The 14,470-nt window shown below is 37.8% G+C and overlaps 1 protein-coding gene across 9 annotated transcripts in view; it reads left to right on the forward strand.

The window, feature by feature from the left end:
- Positions 1 to 412: 412 nt before the first annotated feature.
- The window catches only part of KCNJ16 (potassium inwardly rectifying channel subfamily J member 16), a 48,650-nt gene continuing 34,592 nt past the window's right edge, over positions 413 to 14,470 (forward strand). For 3 of the 9 annotated variants that reach the window (XM_070483511.1, XM_044744224.2, XM_070483521.1), the window contains exon 1: positions 523 to 552. The gene's annotated coding sequence lies outside the window, so the exon portion shown is untranslated. The other 6 variants (XM_014839671.3, XM_070483517.1, XM_044744222.2 and 3 more) reach the window with 5 other exon arrangements.

Below are 14,470 nucleotides of genomic sequence, written 5' to 3' on the forward strand. Positions count from 1 at the left end.
GCTTAGCTGTTTCCAGTTGTCCTGTCTCAGTTTTCATTGTCACGCAATCTCAATCCTCATCCCCTAAAATGTAGATAAAGAGTTCTGGTGAAAAGAGTTTCTTTGCATTGCCCAGAGAAAGTCTGAAAGTGACATGAGCATTTCTGTAGATTAGCTTCCAACACACCTGTTTGTAAATATTTGAGTCACTTACTGGCATTGTTGAGCATATTTCTGGTCCAGGAAATCTTCCTTCTTTGTACTGCTGGCGGAACGAAAACTTAGTCATGGTATGCCTGAATGACCTTCACGCTGTACCTCCTCCAGAGGCAGAGAGGCAGTGAGGTAACCTCAGTCTCAGCTGACCGGCTATCACCTGCTTTATAAGATGCCAAGGGCTACCTATGTAGATTCCCAGGGTGGAACCGTAGGAACAAACCAGTGTCAATGGTTAACCCAGATTCCTGGTGTCTGGAGCTTTTCTTCTCTTTATTATTAACCAAGCAAAAATGTTACCATTACCCAGCTGTGAGCACCTAGTTCATAGGTCTTCTATGGGGAGAGTGAATAAAGGTAAGCTTCGCTCTATTTTTGTTATTCTACAAAGTCACTCAGCCTATATTTTGCTCATGTTGGCCTCTTTGTTTAGAGAGCAGCAATGCTCTGTATCCAGCAATGTAAGTATCAATGTTGAATTAAATGCAATTAAGATAATTTAATTTCCTATCCAAGTGCTTTAAGTAGAGGTCAGTGTGTTATATTCCTTGAGTTCTTTTGAAGCTTTGGTCAAAAGTAGTTTCAAATTGGTCTTCGCAGAGTCTATTAAACAGATATGTGCCACTAGACATGTAGATTTCTAAAAGTGACCTTATTCCACAATTTCTTTCAAAAGCAAATTATTACATCTTGTGTGTATGTATCCATTTATGAATACATAGCTTCAAGCATTGAAATATGCATTTACAACCCCCGTAAAAAAAACTTCAAGAAAAACAGGTTATTTTTTTCTGAAAATTGTATATAATGAGAGAAAATAAAAGAATCCATTTTTCTAGACTGATTTTAACATAAGTAGAAGTAGAGAACTTTTTTCTTGTCCATTAAAATCTTAGAACTTTTGTCGTTGATTTTTTATGCAGAAAAGTGTGGACTTTTGATCTTTGCTTGCTGGATACCATGAATTCTCTCACATATCTAGTTGAATTATTTCCCTTGTTGGTGGATGTAGGTGGTAAACTAAAACTTTTCTACAAACCAGATGGATTTTGATCATGTGCATTATACTCATATAGTTATATGAACTGAAAGGTCTTTGGGAAAATAAGACTGGAGTAATTCTTCTGCGTATTACTCTTACAAGAGTCAGATCCTCAAGGAGAAAAATACGTATTAATGTATCTTTGCCACTTTACCTTGGAAAATGTAGGCAAACCTCTCTCTAGGGCTTAAACCACAAACGTTTTGTAGAATACCATTTGAAAACTTCCTGAAATTAAGCCAAAAAGAAGTTTAAAAGTGCATAGGGTCCAGAGTTCAATTCAGTTCAAATCAACAGAGAGAGAAAAAGAGGGAGAGAGACAGAGAGACAGAGACAGAGAAAGAGAAAGCGACAGACAGGAGGGAAATAGAGCAACTAATAGATGTAATTCCTGTTTAAGTTTATTTTTAGAACATGAGAATTGTGGTAAATCCAAGACATCATCTCATACTAAACAAGACCATGACAACATTTAAAACTGGGAGAAAAGACTGGAGTGGGAGGAGCACTCAATATGCTATTTTGATGCATTTTCCTAAATAAGTATATTTTGACTTTCGAGAGAATAAGAGTTTTCAAGCTTATTAAAAAAATATTTTATTCCATTATACGTGTTAGTGGTAAGTCCAAGTTAAGACTTGGACATAAATCAGTTGAAAATTATGAATTGACAAAAAGTGTAGTTTTGCAGAAAATGATTGATATATAAAGGATATTTAAAGTAAATGTTTGGTACCAAAACACCCATATATTTAGTGGAACCTTTTCTTTTTTGAATTTGTAAAACTCTTCATTTGGAGAAACTGTTCAACTTTTGTCCCCTATGAATTCATCCTCGAGTATTCTGTGTTTCTTCCTTGTACTAGGAAAAGTGGCCTCAAATCTAACTTTAGGAATAGCCGATGGAAAATTTCATTATTTCAGGCATCACATAGACTATAAATATTTTTATGATGGGGTGGGGAAATAAGCATTTTAGTGCTTACTATGTCCTGGATGCTTAAACTCTATATTCATTGGATCTTTGTCTCAAATTTGAAAGGAGCTATTAAATTCATTTTATAGATGAAGCTTAGAGTTTCCAGTTTCTGTCTGTGAAATCTTGGGAAAGTCATGTAACTTCTTAGGGTTGGAAACCAGCGAATAGGGCTCTAAACAAGCAGCCCTACTGAGATGCATATTGTCTTAGTCCTTTCAGGCTGCTGTATCAAAAATACCACAGACTGGGGGATTAAACAACAAACATTTATTTCTCACAGATTTGGAAGCTGGATGTCCAAGATGAGGGTGTCAGTACATTCGGTGTCTGGTGAAACCTACTTCCTGGTTCATAGAGGGATGTCTTGTCACTGTGTCCTCACATGGCAGCAGGGACGAGAGAGCTCATGCCATTCATGAGAGCTCCACCCTGATGAGCTAATCACCTGCCCAAAACCCCACCTCCTAATACCATCACAGAGGGGGTTAGGATTCAACAGATGAATTTTAGGAGGACACAAACATTTAGTCCACAGCATCTGTTGAAAATAAATGCAGAAGGTTGAAATCAACTCAGACAGGTTGTTTTCAGTTAAAATTTCCAGGCCTGAGAGCTCCCCTTTGGGATAAAAATGGCTTATCTACACTCTGAAATGCATTGCATTGAAGGATTCCTATGCAGAGATTACTAAACTGTTGCTTCTTGCTTTCTTAGCTGGCCAGCCTCAGCAGACTTGGAAGAGAATTCTTTTTATCATCATTCTTCAGGCCTTGTGTATCCTGGCCTCTGCAACTATTTAAACATAAGGGGTAGATGACTTTATTTTTCTTATAGTTGCTCTTAAGTGAAAAAGATGGGATCAGGTTTTTTCCTCCTGTCACTCCAGAGTTTGTTTTCTACTCTGAAATCAAAGATTCAGATGCGAAATGTATATAGCATTTTAAAGAGGCTTTTCACTTTTATTTTTCATTTTATTTTATTGTTCTGAGGAAGATTAGCCCTGAGCTAACATCTGTCGCCAATCCTCCTCTTTTTGCTGAGGAAGACTGGCTCCGAGCTAACATCCGTGCCTATCTGCCTCCACTTTATATGTGGGACGCCTACCACAGCATGGCTTGATAAGTGGCGCTATATCCACACCCAGGATCTGAACCGGCAAACCCTGGGACATTGAAGCGGAACGTGCAAACTTTACCACTGCACCACTGGGCCGGCCCTGGCTTTTCACTTTTAAATCCAACTTATTCTAGTTACCTTGGTTCCGTATTCACTCTCTTCCAAAAATAGACCTGAAACTGTTCTCAGATGTAAAGGACGATTGAAAAAAGTAAATCATCTGAGTAAGAAACAGCCCCAAATTAGATTTATCCAACAATTCTGCATAAAGAGTGTGATTTTTACCTTAACATGTTCCAGAAATATCACCTCAATTCCAAATTTTATTTTACTTATATATGAGTATAGTAGTAAGACTTCGAATGGTTACACGGCGTTAGATTATATTCCGTAAGATTTATTCTTTTAACTTAAAAACAAACATTCATTTATTCCTCCTTATTTTTTTAAAAAAGAAAAAAGCATGTTCTAGAAACCTGACCAAAAGTCTACTTCATTACGGCAAATTTTAATTTTTCATCATATTCCATTTTAAATGTGAATCCTGTTCCCATGCAGTCAATAATCATTTATTAAGTCTGGATACAAAGATGACAAAGACCTGGTCCCTGCCCTCCAGCTGGCAGGAAAAGGCAAATCTATAAATAATTAAGGGAAATTCAATGGCCTAGTACCTTGATAGCATAAGATATGATTAGCATATCAACCAATTGAACCTTTTTTTTCCAGGAAAACAGTAGGGCAGTGGCCAAGTTTATGGCATGGTGGGGGTGGTCCTGGGTGTTCTTTTGGTATTCAGAACCTTTAGATACTGAGATATTGTTTTTACTGTGAACTTTTTTTACAAGATTTTCCTTTGCCAGAAGCTCACTCTGACAGTTCTCTTCCAATTATTGTTTTCTTTCCTCTACAGCTTAGTAACTGTATTAGTCAGGGTTCTCCAGAGAAACAGAACCAATAAGATATATATAGAGAGAAAGAGATTTATTCTAAGGAATTGTATTAGTCAGGCTCTCCAGAGAAACAGAGCCAGTGAGATATATAGAGAGAGAAAGATTTATTCTAAGGAATGGTTCACATGATCGTGGGGCTGGTAAGTCTGAAATCTGTAGAGTAGACCTGAAAATTAAGGTCAGAGTTGATATTGCAGTCTTGAGCCCAAAATTTTCAGGATTGACCAGCAGGCAGGAAATTCAGGCAGAGTTTCTATGTGGCGGTCTTGAGGCAGAATTGCTTCTCCTTGCTTCTTCTTTGGGAAATCTCAGTCTTTGATTGGATGAAGCCCACCCACATTAGGGAGGGTCATCAGCTTTAGCAAAGTTTACAAATTGTAAATGTAAGTCACATCTAACAAATATCTTCACAACAACATTCAAAATGGTGTCTGACCAAACAACTGGCATCATAACCTTGCCAAGTTGATACATGATATTAACCATCACAGTAACATAGGGCATTTTTCACCCTGATTGTATTTTGCGGTACAGTTATTAAACATTATAAGTTTGAAACTTCAGTTTCTGTAAAAGAAATTAAGAACTGTACTTTACTAGTTATATACATTTTAAATTCCATAGAATGTAGCATTTTTAGTGCTACAGCTTTTGATTAATGCTATTTGGTCAAAGAGAAAATGATTTCTTTTAATTGAGACAAAAAGCAAGTTATTTTAAAAGACTCTCACAGTCCAACCTTCTAATTGCATTGTCCCCGCTTCCCTTAACTTCACTTTCTGTGCCATATCTCACAGCTATTATATATTCTCTCCTATGTTTTCATGTGGTTTATTTTTCATGTGTATGAGTCCTGACTCCAAATAACTGTGTTCACAGTAGTAGCAACATGCCAGGAGCTACGAGAAGCCACAAGATAAGCATGGTGTACCTTTTAGAAGAATTCGTTTAACCCAACAATTTAGATGGAGAGTAGGAGGAATTAAATAATTTAACTGATAAGCAGTTTAAATCATTATTTTTGTAATGTAGATATTGTGACATATATATATGTACATCAGAATTCAAAACTAGCTTATACTGTATATATCATATATTGTGCTAGTATATATTGTATATTGCATATATTGTAAAGAAAAATCATAAGACTGGAATATTTTGAGCTTGGGCCCAGTCCTTTGTGTTATGATCTCAGATTCTCCAGGATTTGGGGTAGGAAGAAGGATAATGTGCTCATTTCTCTTCTGTTTCTTCAGGATTTTTTTAATGGAAAATTTTGAGAAGCACCATTAAAGGATGATTTTTGCGAGACTAAATTCTTGGGTTAGGTTACTACTTGATTAGTTAGTTGGCTTTGCCCCAGACAAATATCTACTCACCCACAAACTTGGCCAATCTTTTCACAACTATGTACTCTTCTCATCTCAAGTAAGACTGTTCCAAACAATGGGTAATTCAGGACATTCTGTCTCTACTTTGGGAAAAGAATTCCAAGGTAACCTCACAAAACAGGCACCTGGCTTAATGGCTGAACCACAAAAATTGTTCACTAGATCTCTGCTTCAAGGTTCTCCTATACAGAAGCGAAAACATTGAGTCTGCTGAACAAGAGCTTACTAGCTCTCCCCAACTAACTGGAAGACGCACTCAGCCATTCCCGATGAGCTATGAGGTCATTAACTGACCTTTCAGTGTTCTCATAATGTACTACTGAGTTCTGTTTATAGGCGGTCCAGTACAGTCCTTCCCTGGATTTGCAGCTAAAATTTGAGAAGCTGCCAGAATATCAGAGACTATGAGCTGTACACCAGGATTGTTACATCAAGAAGCCTGCCCTTTTGTATGTTTAGCTTGCCTTTCATTTGGGTCAGAATTGAGTCAACTTGTGGGTGGTTAGATAAAACTCTAGGAGAAAGTAGTATGGCTAATTTGAGCAAATTATCTAAGACTTATGAGTTACACATATTTAAATTTAGGCTTTGTGGGAATAGAAGGCGGTTTCATTTCCTGTGACTAGAGATTTATTTAACAGTATCGGATAACAATATTGAGCTGAAGATAAGATTACACCATTTGCATTAGGAGTTTAAAAGCTAAAGAAATATTCAGAGAAATGAAACTGAATAAAGCAAAATCACAAACAAGCAGACTCAAAAAAAATCAAACAGAAGATAACTATGTGGTACTTTACGCTTACAGGAATTAAGACCAGTAGAAATCAGAATAATGCTTCAATGCATTCTATTGCAATAGGCAGAATATTTTTTGCATGCTTCTCCTGCACAATTGTATCAGTTCATTCCCGTTCTTTGCTGGTGTAAAGAGTAGACACTGTTTCTCCAGTTCTGCATGGAATTTGATTGTGATCTGTTGGAGCAGCTTGTGCAACAGAAGCGCAGGAGTACAGAGTGAGCAAAGACAGGAGGCGAGGCAGAGAAGCCTAAAATTGTGTCTTGTAGACATTAGCTCTTCAGAGTCCCCATGCTTCTTTTAGTGTGGAAAATATGTGACTGTATTCATTGTTCACAGAGTAATACCATGATAATTGCTATTCCGTTAGTACAGTATTGTGAAACCTGGTTATTTTAGGCATCAAAATACTAGCATTCAGTAACCTCATTGCCAGTAAACAGAATGTTGTCATCTTTTACACTGTGGTTTCATGAATTGAACAATGGAACCTCTTTTCTTCTAAGTAGGTGTACAACACTCATTCCATTGGGTACTAGGTATATAAAGATAAATCCATCAGTTCCTTCCCATTGGAAAAGCCAAAGCCTAGCAAAGGAGAACACAGGCAGAAAAACCAACTGTGCCTGGAGAATTGAGGGAAGCTTTACAGTGTAAATAATACTTGGGTTTTAGCTTGAATAAAGAGAGATCTCAGCCTAATTTATAAAGAATTTAACAGGTTTGGGAAAATGTGAGAAGTTCCCTGTGACCAGTATGTAGGGTTCTTGGTGTGAGGATGGAGGCAGAGTGGTAATAAGTGAGATAAAGAAGTAGGTACAACCCAGGTACAAGGGAAGGATGCCTGTAGTGTTCACCCTTCTTTCCAAAATTACTCGGGACCATAGTTCTAAAACTGAGCTAGTTTCCCATTACCTGGGACTGATTCTACAAATGGAGGATTTAGTAAGAAATGGGGAGAACAGAGAACAGATCAAAGAAGCGAATTAGTGAGTTTTTCCTACTTTATAGAGAACTCTTTGGTTCTGATGCAAGGTAGTTTTTTCCAATAAATAAAACTATTTCTAACTCAAAGAATTTGGTAATTGCTTATCATGGTTCTATTTTCTTCTGAAGCTGACCATTCCCTGTCTTTTATTGTCCTAAATTGCTAGGTTAGTTAATGGTTAATTAAGTTAAACGTTAGTGTTAACTTAATGCCACTCTGTATGGAGTAGGTGGTCAGAATATCTTTTCACAGTTGGACAGAGTGCTTAAGATGGTTTTAAGAGTACATCTACACAGACTCAGTTCCTCTATGAACCAAGGGATGAGTAGATAGACTAAAAGAGGGACCATAGTGCAGTGGAAACAACATTGGGCTCAAAGTCAGAAGTCTTCTGTTTTTTTTTAAAGATTGGCACCTAGGCTAACAACTGTTGCCAATATTTTTTTTCCCCAACCCCCCCCCCCCCCCGGTACATAGTTGTATATCTTAGTTGCAGGTCCTTGTAGTTGTGGGATGTGGGGCGCCGCCTCAACGTGGCCTGAGCGGTGCCATGTCCGCACCCAGGATCCGAACCCTGGGCCACTACAGTGGAGCGTGCGAACTTAACCACTCGGCCATGGAGCTGGCCCCAGAAGTCTTCTGTCTTACCATCATTATACACTTATTATTATTTGACAGTAAATAACTCTTTATCATCATTTTCCTCATATATAAAATAAATATGAATTTCCCTAGTGGTTCTGATTCTCTGATTAAGCCTTGATGATTGAGCCTGTTACATATATAATTATCATAATATTCTGATAAGATTTGAACATATATAATGGCTCACACAATCTATGTGAAGCTGTTGTTTCTACATCTGGTTCTGGAGCCTGAAACTGTGAGGCAGGTAGTGGGAAAGGCAGATGGATGTGAAGTGGAGGAAGACAACAAATGCGAACCAGTGAAGATTAGCTGAAAGCCACCAGGATGAAATGGAGCCCATGTCTGTCACTTAGAAAATGGGAGTGGCCAGCAAGGGAATCTGGTGCCGTCCCTCATATAACCCAGGAGCCATAGAAACTGAAGGAGGAGTCGTCCCAGTGGGAACTGCAGAAACTGTGGGTTCGCCTGCTGCCCCAGGCCAACAACGTGAGCCAGCAGATCACTAACGATTTTCATGACTTGCCACAGTGCCTCATGCCCTACGCCAACCTTCTGATGTAAAAAGAATGTGGCTATTTGTTCCCTTCCACCTTAAAAATGTCATGCAAAATGTCTCTCATGGCCCAGGCTAATCCGGAACTATGAAGGGAAGGGACTTCTAGGGCATGTACTCCTAGCTTAGCTAAATAAATACAATCCAAATATACCACCTGCCGTTCAGAATATAAAACAAATGATTAAGGCATAGTTCTGGCCTCCAAATAGCTAACCATGTGGTGGGAGAGAATCTTGATTCACTCTGGTATGTGTTACAATAGAACTGCTTTGCCTCTTTTACAAGCGTAAAGTGAGATTAATGCACACAAATAAGCTTTGAAAGTGTTAAATTTTAAATGGTTTTTCAGGATCTCATTTTGGTTCTCTGGCATTAGGTTACCTCTATTTTTAAAAGTAAACACTGAAAAATAAATGTATTCTAGATATTTTAATAAGTTTGCATTCCCTAAGAGCCTCTGGTCTTATTTCACTTCGTAGAGTAGTGGTGCTGAATGGATAGCAACCAAATCGCTACGCTAACCCAGATCCTTCCCTTCACGTACTTACTTACTCAAATCACCAACCATTTTTCCACAGAGATGATGTTTGTCCCACTAGAGTATAACTTACCTCTCTTTTAAGGTGATAAAAATAACAGAGATGTGTTAAGAAAGTACCAAAATTCCTTGACCACTGATTTTGAAAAAAAGCATTGAAGACAGGAAATAGCCTCAAACTGTTATGCCAGAACTTATTATGAAAACTACTCCTTTATCAGCACCATCTTCTCCAGATTTTCCCTACTACTTCTTTATTAGATTATTTTAAACTAACTCATTCACGTTAGTCTTCTGCCTCAGTTTCTCTTCCTATGATGCTGACTAGTTGGGTAGATGTTGTATATTTCAAAGACTTCATGTTTTCTCTGTGTGTCACAACAATAGTGTTACAATGATAGATGGTTTCATTGTTTCTTTGAGAGGTTTGTTTCCACATCCCAAATATTCCATTACCAAAGTCATGAAAAGAAGCTGTTTTTGCCGAATCCTCTATGAATGATAGGAAACTACGTGGAGAAACTTATGAAGCATTTCACCTACCAATAACAAGGAAACATGTCTCATTTCACAGCAGAAATAATATTTTCAATGTACCAATTGATTTTTCTTTACAAACACACAGTGCTAACTACATGCTGTGCATTATTCTAAGTGTTTTACAAATATTAGTCCTTCCATCTTCATAACGGAAGTTCGTTTTTCAGATAAAGAAAGAGGGGCACAGAGAGACCATGTAAAGTCACACAGCTAGTAAATGGCTGATTTTGGACAGTCTTTCTCTATAATATGTGTCTTTAACTATTAATCTAAAGAAACTCAATTCCCCATAAATTCATGTCGGTGTGATTATTAGAGATGATAATTGTATTAATACTTGATTTAGATTAGACACCCAGCGGTCAACAAACCTTTGTACACAAGTCAAAGTGATAGCCTGAGACATGCTCAGGCATTGAAATTATAAAGTAGAATAAAATCTTACCACCTGAACCCTGCTCTCTGCTCTCTGATTATTGATTTCTTTGAAGTATTCTATTTTGCATGGCAAGCATTAAATTGCATTTTCTCTATCAAGGCATTTAAAGAATAAAAACAAGCAAATCAGAAACAGAAAAGGAGATGTCTGCACTCTATTTAATGGGCAGAACCCCAGCTGCACCAGCATGGGGATTTGTCATTTTCATCACGAACTAATAAATACAAACAGAATTCTAACAACATAAATCAATAAGGATTTCACTTCATTGAGGAAGTATAATATCCAATCTAAGGAAAGCAAATCTCATTGATGGAAGAAAATGCCATTCTTTTTTATGGTCCTGATGATATATAGGAGTCTGTTGGCTTTAATACCAAATATTGAACTAATATCAAATGAGCCATTCGTTTGAGGAAAAAAAATGTAGATAAAAGCAGAGCCCTATGGGCCTCGACAGATTTCTTTGTTTAGAGTAGAAAGTTTCTCCTTAATTAATCCAACATAAAGTAGCCTCGTTGTGCCAGTGAATATTAACTTCATTAGTTAGAAATGACTGCTCTTGATATGCCAATATTTACAGTGAGAATTTTAATGGAGAAAGTCGAGGCAGTTTCAGTTTTCATTCTTGTATTAAAGTTACTTAATTAAGAGTAACAGTGATGTGAATTGCCTGTGTTTGCCATTCATTGCATAGCAAATCCTGTATTTCACTGGTTCTGCCACGTATTACAAATGAAGTCAAATTTATATTTCCAGAAAGATCATCAAACAAAAGCCAATGATGAGCATAATAAAATTGTATTTTTGAAAGTAAAATATTTTCAGTATTTTATGAAAGAAAACTACACTTCTAAGAAAGAAAGCTGTTAACATTAAATTTTTACTATTATTAATCATTTTTCAACATTCATCAAAAGAATGTCTGTTAAAGAAAGAAATAAGATGTTTACTTTTTAAGTTGAAAAAAACAATATTGGAAAAAATTTGGCAGCTGCCCTACCCTTAAGACTGTTGGTGCATTCATCTTAAAGATCACTGAACTCCTGAAGGTTCTAATAAACTTCTGTGTTGTGTTTGGTATTTCCTTTTACGTAGTGTCAGCTTTTAAACTAAAGACCAGACCATCTACTGGTCTATTTTTATTTTTCTTGTTTTGTTCATCTTTACTCTTTTTTTGATTTGATTCCTAATGAAAATAACAAACAACATTTGTGGTAACACTTCAAAGCTTAGAAAATTATTTTACATCAATTATATCTTCAAAACAACTCTGTGAGAGTAGTGAGAGTAATACCAGCAGAATTCTTATTATGGTGATGGAAACACTAGAAGGACCACGTAAATTAAGTGACATGCTGGTGCATGGCAGACAAGGGAACTCAGGCTCCAGGGTTTCAACGCTAGACCCATTCCTCTTTCACATACCACCCAGCTACTACAGTGTGTTTTCTCCTCTTCTATCTTTGCAGTCAAGAAATCTTAAGAGGGTAACAAGTGCCTTCTTAGTGTAGCATCGGCTTGCATTTTAGAATCATACAGGCCTGGATTTTAATCTAGGCTCTGCCACTTATGATTTATGTGATTTAGGCTTGTGGTTCTCAAAGTATGATCCAGCACTAGCAGCATTAGAATCACCTGAGAAGTTCTAAAAAATGCAGATTCCTAGGCTCCACCTCAGACCTATTGAATAAAAGCAACTCTGGGCCTGGGGTCCAATGTACCAGGTGATTCTAACAGACATTAAGGTTTGAAAACCAGTGGTCTAGACCAAGGCAGTTTACCACTATAGAAGTTCCGTTTTCTCTTTCAGTTGGGTCAATGATAGCTATGCCATAGAGCTCTTATGAAGATTGGGGCACTGAATGTGAAACTCATACGGAGCAGATAGGTGCTTTAGGAATGCTGACATTGCCAGGGGATTGAATTCTGTTGCAAGGGTTAATTCCAACTCCTTCAATCAACTTGGTCCTCCAAGAGAAGAGAAGTGAAGTGGTCACCTTTCTTGGATGCGGCACTATTCCTAAAGCTGGAAGAGATGACTGTTCTAACTTGTGGGTAAACTGGATGGTACACATTGGCTATATTTGAAGTAGTTAGTGGCTGCCATTGAAAAGAAATCAAAGTAGGCCCAGTGATTTCTTCTGGTGGGAACTTTAGTAAAAAATCAGAGAGGGGACATGACCTCTGTCTTTGTCACTACCAGTTTATTTGCTGTTTGTTTATGTGATTCTGGTAGTTGTGTCACAATAGCTTTGCCCAATGGTCAATTTTAGTACCATGGCTTGAATTATTTAAAATTGGTCTATCTAAATATGCCTCAGTAGTTCAAAAGTCCTCAGTTTTCAAAAATCTATAAATTCAATCTAAAAACTCAATGAAAAAAGTTTTTCAGCCTATGTCCACCAAAATATATGAAAGTTGGTCTTAGGTAGCTATATGGTGGTATGACCAGGCACAGAAAGCCCATTTCTCCTTCTGAACCCCCTGTTTGCCCTCTTCCTGGACCTACAAAAGTCAAGAACTCTTGATAAATACTTACCATGTGCCAGGCTCTGTGCTGTGTGCTTGGGATCATCCTATCCTCATTTATTTGGCTTTTTTTATGGTGGTGGGGGGGAGATGCTCTATAACAAGAAGCGGGGGATTTAAACCACATCAGTTGGCCACCTCAGTTTTTGGTTTTAGATCGAATTAAGAGTGGTGCATAATTTGTATATGAGTGTTAACTACCAGGAAAGAGAACAGAAGGATGCCTGCTTTTATTTCTGTCTCAGCATGCCCAGATTCCTGAAGTTTGAAGAGAAACAACCACCCAAAGCCACGCTTTTTCTTGTTTATTTGTTTCAATATTTCCCAAAGGTGGGATTCCTGACTTGCGGGGGACAGTGAGAAAAAAAACACCTTATAGTATAAAGTATAAAACTACAGGGTTTCCATAATTGTGGTTGTCTGTAACCAGAGAGCACATTAATAAATAAGCTTAACTCTCTAGGAAGAAGGGAAAATATTTAGCCATAAACCAGACTTACAACTGCACGTAACATGTTTCCAAAATGCTCCCATATCTCTGTTTATCAAATCTATATGTAGATAAAAAGATTAAAAGCTAGTTACTCCATTATTTACAGAGAACACACAGCTCTGACTAACTGTTTAGAATCTCTAGTTGCATCAGACTCAAGAAAAAGGCAGAATGTGATATGCTAACACTTCATAACTCCAGCAATAACTGCTTCTCTCACCCCAGGTCTCGCCCTGCCACATGGTTGCTTTGAGCCCGGAGATCTAGCCCAGGGAACTGGTGGGTTCCACCTCCGTCCAGCCCCAGCTGTCTCATTGCACCTCAAGAAAGCTGTTCAATCATTTGCTTAAGCATTTATTTTTTTAGGCTCCACCTCAGATTCAATCACAACTTTTTTTCCTGCCAAAGTATGTGTGCTGGTAAAACAGGGCAACTCAATCTAGGCAGAACCTGCTGTTTCTGCTTCTGTCGAAAGAGTCCGTGGTAGAAAGACTGATTGCAGTGATTTGGTATTTGAATGGGGCAATTGTTCCTGGTTTTTTGTTTTTCCCTTGAAAGAAAATTCTACAGGCCTGAAAGCTCTCAGATAAGGGGAAAAGTCTACCTGGAAACACTGTGTGCCTTCTCATAAACCTTTAGCTAGGAGAAAACAGATCATCTTTGTTATACTTTGTCTGGATAAAATTGCACGCGTTATTTGTGTAATTGAGGTCAATGAAAACACTTGGACTTTATTCTGCCAAGTACTTTTTGTGGGGGCTGAATTATGGACCTAATTTAGGCACACAGCCCTACTTACAGTTTGAACTGCTAATTCATTGGGTGCATTTAGCATGTTCACATGCTCCTTCTGATGCTTTTGTTTTCATCTGTTCTATTGGTTGCAGGCTGAGTTCTTTGGTATGTCCGAGGTAGGGCTTCAGTTTCCTGCTATTACCCAACTGGGGCTTTAGGAGATACTGCTTTGGGGCTGCTTTGCTTGATTGTAGCCTATACTCTCGAATCATCCTCCTCTCCTACTCCATGAAGTGTCACCACTCCCTTATTTTACCCTTTCATGTAATATTTCCATTTAATTTGAGCCTCCAGGGCATTGAACTACACAATGAATAATGTCAATAGGTCAAGTGCTATGAGGGTCTGGGGAGGGGAGAGTTTTAATTTATGGCAGATGGGAGGGGTGGTTACTTGCACTGTTTAAGCAGACCCTCATTCACAGACCAGGAAAACAGATGTTACACAATACCAAAAAGTCTAAAAT

The sequence above is a fragment of the Equus asinus genome, chromosome 13 (genome assembly GCF_041296235.1).
Source record: "Equus asinus isolate D_3611 breed Donkey chromosome 13, EquAss-T2T_v2, whole genome shotgun sequence".
NCBI classification, from domain to species: domain Eukaryota; kingdom Metazoa; phylum Chordata; class Mammalia; order Perissodactyla; family Equidae; genus Equus; species Equus asinus.